Source organism: Oncorhynchus mykiss, chromosome 5 (genome assembly GCF_013265735.2).
Source record: "Oncorhynchus mykiss isolate Arlee chromosome 5, USDA_OmykA_1.1, whole genome shotgun sequence".
NCBI classification, from domain to species: domain Eukaryota; kingdom Metazoa; phylum Chordata; class Actinopteri; order Salmoniformes; family Salmonidae; genus Oncorhynchus; species Oncorhynchus mykiss.
This window is the reverse complement of record NC_048569.1, coordinates 75630485-75639046: the sequence shown is the minus strand read 5'-3', so window position 1 is coordinate 75639046 and position 8562 is coordinate 75630485.

Sequence of the window (8562 nt, the reverse complement as noted above, 5' to 3'; positions counted from 1 at the left end):
AGTGTAGCGAAATGCTTGTGCTTCTAATTCTGACAATGCAGTAATAACCAACGAGTAATCTAACCTAACAATTCCACAACTACTTCCTTAAACACATAAGTGTAAAGGGATAAAGAATATGTACATAAAGATATATGAATGAGTGATGGTACAGAATGGCATAGGCAAGATGCAGTAGATGGTATCGAGTACAGTATACACATATACATATGAGATGAGTAATGTAGGGTATATAAACATAAAGTGGCATAGTTTAAAGTGGCTAGTGATACATTACATAAAGATGGCAAGATGCAGTAGATGATATAGAGTACAGTATATACATATACATATGAGATGAGTAATGTAGGGTATGTAAACATTATATTAAGTGGCATTGTTTAAAGTGGCTAGTGATACATTTTTACATCAATTTCCATTATTAAAGTGGCTGGAGTTGAGTCAGTATGTTGGCAGCAGCCACTCAATGGTAGTGGTGGCTGTTTGACAGTCTGATGGCCTTGAGATTGAAAAACAGCTTCTGTCTCTCGGTCCCTGCTTTGATGCACCTGTACTGTCCTCTCCTTCTGGATGATAGAGGGGTGAACAGTCAGTGGCTCGGGTGGTTGTTGTTCTTAATGATCTTTTTGGCCTTCCTGTGACATCGGGTGGTGTAGGTGTCCTGGAGGTCAGGTAGTTTGCCCCCGGTGATGTGTTGTGCAGACCTGACTACCCTCTGGAGAGCCTTACGGTTGTGGGCGGAGCAGTTGCCGTACCAGGCGGTGATACAGCCCGACAGGATACTCTCGATTGTGCATCTGTAGAAGTTTGTGAGTGCTTTTGGTGACAAGCCGAATTTCTTCAGCCTCCTGAGGTTGAAGAGGCGCTGCTGCACCTACTTCACAACGCTGTCTGTGTGGGTGGACCAATTCAGTTTGTCCGTGATGTGTACGCCTAGGAATTTAAAACTTACTACCCTCTCCACTACTGTCCCGTCAATGTGGATAGGGGGGTGCTCCCTCTGTTCTTTCCTGAGGTCCACAATCATCTCCTTTGTTTTGTTGACGTTGAGTGTGAGGTTATTTTCCTGACACCACACTCCGAGGACCCTCACCTCCTCCCTGTAGGCCGTCTCGTCTTTGTTGGTAATCAAGCCTACCACTGTAGTGTCATCAGCAAACTTGATGATTGAGTTGTAGGCGTGCATGGCCATGCCTGCTTCTTCTGCTAAACCAAACACATCTAGACTTCAGGCCCAGATTGAATGTTTTGCCATAGTCATCCTCATTATTATGTGGAGAGACATCGGGTTCATCAGACACTGAGGTGGAGGTCTTCTGATTATCGTTAGTGCATTTTGTCCTTGATAACAACACATGGAAAATACAGTGCCTTGCGAAAGTATTCGGCCCCCTTGAACTTTGCGACCTTTTGCCACATTTCAGGCTTCAAACATAAAGATATAAAACTGTATTTTTTTGTGAAGAATCAACAACAAGTGGGACACAATCATGAAGTGGAACGACATTTATTGGATATTTCCAACTTTTTTAACAAATCAAAAACTGAAAAATTGGGCGTGCAAAATTATTCAGCCCCTTTACTTTCAGTGCAGCAAACTCTCTCAAGAAGTTCTGTGAGGATCTCTGAATGATCCAATGTTGACCTAAATGACTAATGATGATAAATCGGATTTGGCCGGATTTGGATACAAAAATATTTCCCAAGCTTTAAACATCCCAAGGAGCACTGTGCAAGCGATAATATTGAAATGGAAGGAGTATCAGACCACTGCAAATCTACCAAGACCTGGCGTCCCTCTAAACTTTCAGCTCATACAAGGAGAAGACTGATCAGAGATGCAGCCAAGAGGCCCATGATCACTCTGGATGAACTGCAGAGATCTACAGCTGAGGTGGGAGACTCTGTCCATAGGACAACAATCAGTCGTATATTGCACAAATCTGGCCTTTATGGAAGAGTGGCAAGAAGAAAGCCATTTCTTAAAGATATCCATAAAAAGTGTTGTTTAAAGTTTGCCACAAGCCACCTGGGAGACACACCAACCATGTGGAAGAAGGTGCTCTGGTCAGATGAAACCAAAATTGAACTTTTTGGCAACAATGCAAAATGTTATGTTTGGCTTAAAAGCAACACAGCTCATCACCCTGAACACTGTCAAACATGGTGGTGGCAGCATCATGGTTTGGGCCTGCATTTCTTCAGCAGGGACAGGGAAGATGGTTAAAATTGATGGGAAGATGGATGGAGCCAAATACAGGACCATTCTGGAAGAAAACCTGATGAAGTCTGCAAAAGACCTGAGACTGGGACGGAGATTTGTCTTCCAACAAGACAATGATCCAAAACATAAAGCAAAATCTACAATGGAATGGTTCAAAAATAAACATATCCAGGTGTTAGAATGGCCAAGTCAAAGTCCAGACCTGAATCCAATCGAGAATCTGTGGAAAGAACTGAAAACTGCTGTTCACAAATGCTCTCCATCCAACCTCACTGAGCTCGAGCTGTTTTGCAAGGAGGAATGGGAAAAAATGTCAGTCTCTCGATGTGCAAAACTGATAGAGACATACCCCAAGCGACTTACAGCTGTAATCGCAGCAAAAGGTGGCGCTACAAAATATTAACTTAAGGGGGCTGAATAATTTTGCACGCCCAATTTTTCAGTTTTTGATTTGTTAAAAAAGTTTGAAATATCCAATAAATGTCATTCCACTTCATGATTGTGTCCCACTTGTTGTTGATTCTTCACACAAAAATACAGTTTTATATCTTAATGTTTGAAGCCTGAAATGTGGCAAAATGTCGCAAAGTTCAAGGGGGCCGAATACTTTCGCAAGGCACTGTAAGTTGAGGTTCCTTAAGTAATACAGGTGGTGCGATTCCTGTTTCTTACCCTGTATGCTTGGTTTTTGGTTCTTGCTCATGATTGCTACTGCAATAAACAGCATCAGTGCCTGCCAAATATACAGTAATTACAGTTCAAGTCGGAAGTTTACATAGACCTTAGCCAAATACATTTAAACTCAGTTTTTCAGAATTCCTGACATTTAATCCTAGAAAAAGTCCCTGTCTTAGGTCAGTTAGGATCACCAATTTATTTTAAGAATGTGAAATGTCAGAATAATAGCAGAGAGAATGATTTATTTCATCACATTCCCAGTGGGTCAGAAGTTTACACACACTTAATTAGTATTACGTAGCATTGCCTTTAAATTGTTTAACTTGGGTAAAATGTTTCGGGTAGCCTTCCACAAGCTTACCACAATAAGTTGGGTGAATTTTGGCCCATTCCTCCTGACAGAGCTGGTGTAACTGAGTCACGTTTGTAGGGCTCCTTGCTCGCACACACTTTTTCAGTTCTACCCACAAATTTTCTATAGGACTGAGGTCAAGGCTTTCGAATACCTGGACTTTGTGGTCCTTAAGCCATTTTGCCACGACTGGAAGTATGCTTGGGCTCATTGTCCATTTGGAAGACCCATTTGTGACCAAGCTTTAACTTCCTGGCTGATGTCTTGAGATGTGGCTTCAATATATCTACATAATTTTCTTCCTCATGAAGCCATCTATTTTGTGAAGTACACCAGTCCCTCCTGCAGCAAAGCACCCCCACAACATGATGCCACCACCCCCGTGCTTCACGGTTGGGATGGTGTTCTTCGTCTTGCACACATCCCCCTTTTTCCTCCAAACATAACAATGGTCATTATGGCCAAACAGTTCAATTTTTGTTTCATCAGAACATAGGACATTTCTACAAAAAGTACAATCTTTGTCTCCATGTGCAGTTGCAGACCGTAGTTTGGCTTTTTTATGGCGGTTTTGGAGCAAGGCTTCTTCCTTGCTTAGTGGCCTTTCAGGTTATGTCGATATAGGACTCGTTTTACTGTGGATATAGATCATTTTGTATCTGTTTCTTCCAGCATCTTCACAAGGTCCTTTGCTGTTGTTCTGGGATTGATTTGTACTTTGTTCGCATAAAAGTATGTTCATCTCTAGGAGACAGAACGCGTCTCCTTCCTGAGTGGTATGCCGGCTACTTGTCCCATGGTGTTTACTTGCGTACTATTGTTTGCGCAGATGAACTTTTTCACTTTACGTTACAGCCTTAATTTAAGATGTATTCTATTGTTTTTATTCCTCATCACTCTACACATAATACCCCCAAATTACAAATCAAAAACAGGTTTTTAAAATACAGAAATATCACATTTACATACAGTACCAGTAAAAAGTTAGGACACACATACTCATTCAAGGGTTTTTCTTTATTTTTTACTATTTTCTACATTGTAGAATAATAGTGAAGACATCAAAACTATGAAATAAATATATGGAATCATGTAGTAACAAAAAAGTGTTAAACAAATCTAAATACACTACCGTTCAAAAGTTTGGGTTAAAATAACATCAAATTGATCAGAAATACAGTGTAGACTGATAATGTTGTAAATGACTACTGTAGCTGGAAATGGCAGAATTTTTATGGAATATCTACATAAGCCTACAGAGGGCCATTATCAGCAACCATCACTCCTATGTTCCAATGGCACGGTGTGGTAGCTAATCCAAGTTCATCATTTGAAAAGGCTAAATGAGCATTAGAAAACCCTTTTGCAATTGTGTTAGCACAGCTGAAAAATGTTGTCCTAATTAAAAAAGCAATAAAACTGGCCTTCTTCAGAATATTTGAGTATCTGGAGCATCAACATTTGTGGGTTCGATTACAAGCTCAAAATGGCCAGAAACAAGTACCCGCAAAACACCAGTCTAAACGTCAACAGTGAAGAGGCGACTCCAGGATGCTGGCCTTCTAGGCAGAGTTCCTTTGTCCAGTGTCTGTGTTCTTTTGCCCATCTTAATCTTTTATTTTATTGGTCAGTCTGAGATATGGATTTTTCATTGCAACTCTGCCTAGAAGGCCATCATCCCAAAGTCGCCTCTTCACTGTTAACGTTGAGACTGGTGTTTTGCTGGTACAATTTAACTTAGCGGGATAAAATTCGACAACATCCTGTTTGAACGAACTTTACCAGTAACCTTTGGGACTTCTTTGTCTGCGTGTTGAACGGGACGGGTGGATTACTGAACTCAATGACACCTACTAAACGGACATTTGGGGAAATAAAGGACTTTATCGAACAAACCGACCATTCATTGTGTAATTGGGACCCTTGGGATTGCCTACAGAGGAAGATCTTCAAAGGTAAGTGATTTATTTTATCGCTATTTATGATTTTGTGACGCCTGTGCTGGTTTGACATTTTTTTTGTTGTGGGGCGCTGTCCTCAGATAATCGAATGCTATGCTTTCAACGTAAAGCCTATTGTAAATCGGACAACTTGGTTCGATTACTAAGATTCTAAACTAAAGAACCGTGTATGACACTTGTACTTTCATGAATGTTTAATTTTACAATTTTGTCATTTGAATTTGGCGCGCTCCTATTTCACAGGATGTTGTCGAATTTTATCCCGGTGTTTTGCGGGTACTTGTTTCAGGCCATTTTGAGCCTATAATCTAACCCACGAATGCTGATGCTCCAGATACTCAACTAATCTAAAGGCAGCCAGATTTATTGCTTTTTTTAATTAGGACAACATTTTTCAGTTGTGCTAACATAATTGCAGCAAAAGGGTTTTCTATTGATCAATTAGCCTTTTCAAATGATAAACTTGGATTAGCTAACACAACATGCCATTGGAACACAGGAGTGATGGTTGCTGATAATGAGCCTCTGTAGGCCTATGTAGATATTCCATAAAAAAATTCTGCCTTTTCCGGCTACAAGTCATTTACAACATTAACAATGTCTACACAGTATTTCGGATGAATTTGATGTTATTTTAATGGACAAAAAATTTGCTTCTCTTTCAAAAACAAGAACATTTCTAAGTGACCCCAAACTTTTGAACAGTAGTATATTTTAGATTTTAGATTCTTCAAAGTAACCATCCTTTGCCTTGATGACAGCTTTGCGCACTCTTGGCATTCTCTCAACCTGCTTCATGGGGCTGCTGGAATGCATGGAATGCTTTGCAAGGTATGCCTTGTTAAATGTAAATTTGTGGAATTTCTTTCCTTAATACGTTTGAGCCAATCAGTTGTGTTGTGACAAGGTAGGGGTGGTATACAGAAGATTGCCCTATTTGGTAAAAGACCAAGTACTATTATGGCAAAACCAAATAAGCAAAGAGAAACAACAGTCCATCCGATGAGAAATTGTGTCCAAACCTTTGACTGGTACTGAAAGTATTCAGACCCTTTACTCATTACTTTGTTGAAGCACCTTTAGCAGTGATTACAGCCTTGATTTTTCTTGGCTATGACACTACAGGCTTGGCACACCTGTGTATGGGGAGTTTCTCTCATTCTTCTCTACAGATGCTCTTAAGCTTTGTCAGGATGGATGGGGAGCGTCGCTGCACAGGTATTTTCAGGTCTCCAGAGATGGTCGATCAGGTTCAAGTCCCTGGCTTGGCCATTCAAGGACATTCAGAGACATTTCCCGAAGCCACTCCTACGTTGTCTTGGCTGTGTGCTTAGGGTCGTTGTCCTGTTGGACGGTGAACCTTCGCCCCAGTCTGAGGTCCGGCAAGCGGTACCGGAGCGCCAAGTAGGACCAAAAGGCTCCTTAACAGCTTCTACCCCCAAGCCATAAGACTGCTGAACAATTAATCAAATGGCCACTATTACATTGACCCCACCCCCCCACCCCTCCATATGTTTTGTGCACTGCTGCTACTCACTGTTTATTATCTATACATACTCCCCTCACCCCCTACCTACATGTACAAATTACCTCAACTAACCTGTACACCCGCACACTGACTCGGTACCGGTACCCCTGTATATAGCCCCGTTATTGTTATGTTATTGTGTTATTGTTTTATCATTTTTTACTTTAGTTTATTTGGTAAATATTTGTAACTCTTCTTGAACTGCACTGTTGGTTATGGGCTTGTAAGTAAGCATTTTACGGTAAGCTCTATACTTACCGTCAAATCAAGTTTGATTTGACTGCTCTGGAGCAGGTTTTCATCGAGGATCTCTCTGTACTTTGCTTCGTTCATCTTTCCCTCTATACTGACTAGTCTCCCAGTCCCTGCTGCTGAAAAACATACCCACTGTCACGTTCTGACCCTAGTTCCTTTGTTTTGTCTTTTGTTTTAGTATGGTCAGGGCGTGAGTTGGGTGGGTTGTCTATGTTAGTTTGTCTATGATTTTCTATTTCTGTGTTTGGCCTGGTATGGTTCTCAATCAGAGGCAGTGGTCAATCGTTGTCCCTGATTGAGAACCATATTTAGGTAGCCTGTTTTCCATTGTGTTTTGTGGGTGGTTGTTTTCAGTCTTAGTGTGTCTACACCAGACAGAACTGTTCCGGTTGTTTCTTTGTTGTTTTGTTATTCAGTGTTCAGTTTACTTTATTAAAAAGATGAACACGTACAACGCTGCGCATTGGTCCTCGCCTTCTTCCACCCAAGACAGCCGTTACACACACAGAATGATGTTGCTGAGTTTGAGTTTGAGTTTATTTTTTATTTTTACAGGGACAGTGCACATTTATCAACATTTCAGTAAAAGTGCCGGTTTTAGCCAGCCGGCTAATTTTCAACTGCAGTCCCTGGGCAGGTTATTAAAAACAATTACAATATAGACAATAGCAGCATTGAACAAGCAATACATAGCAACATAGGACAAGCAAGACATAGCATACAGACAGAGCAACATAGGACAAGCAAGACGTAGCATACAGACAGAGCAACATAAAACAAAAAGCAGCAAGACAAAATTCATAAAAGCAACAAAGTGTTACCACCATGCTACCACCATGCTTCATCGTAGGGATGGTGCCAGGTTTCCTCCAGATGTTATGCTTGGCATTCAGGCCAGAGAGTTCAATATTGGTTTCATCAGACAAGAGAATATTGTTTCTCATGGTCTTAGTCCTTTAGGTGCCTTTTGGCAAACTCCAAGCGGGCTGACATGTGCCTTTTACTGAGGAGAGGCTTCTCTACCATAAAGGCCTGATTGGTGGAGTGCTCCAGAGATGGTTGTCCTTCTGGATGGTTCTCCCATCTCCACAGAGGAATTCTGGAGCTTTGTCAGAGTTTGGCCGGGTGGCCAGCTCTAGGAAGAGTCTTGGTGGATCCAAACTGCTCGACACAATCCTGTCTCGGAGCTCTGTGGACAATTCCTCATGGCTTGGTTTTTGCTCTGTGGGACCTGATATAGACAGGTGTGATAGACAGGTGTGTGCCTTTCCAAATCATATACAATGTGGACAGGTGGAGTCCAAGGAAGTTGTTGAAAGAACTCAATGATGATCAATGGAAACAGGATGCACCTGAGCTCAATTTCGAGACTCATAGCAAAAGGGTGTGAATACTTATGTAAATAAGGTATTTCAGATTTCATTTGTAAACATTTCTAAAACCTGTTTTCACTTTGTCATTATTGGCTATTGTGTGTCGATTGATGAGGGGAAAAAATAACTTCATCCATTTTATAATAAGGCTGTAACGTAACAAAATGTGGAAAAAGTCAAGGGCTCTGAGT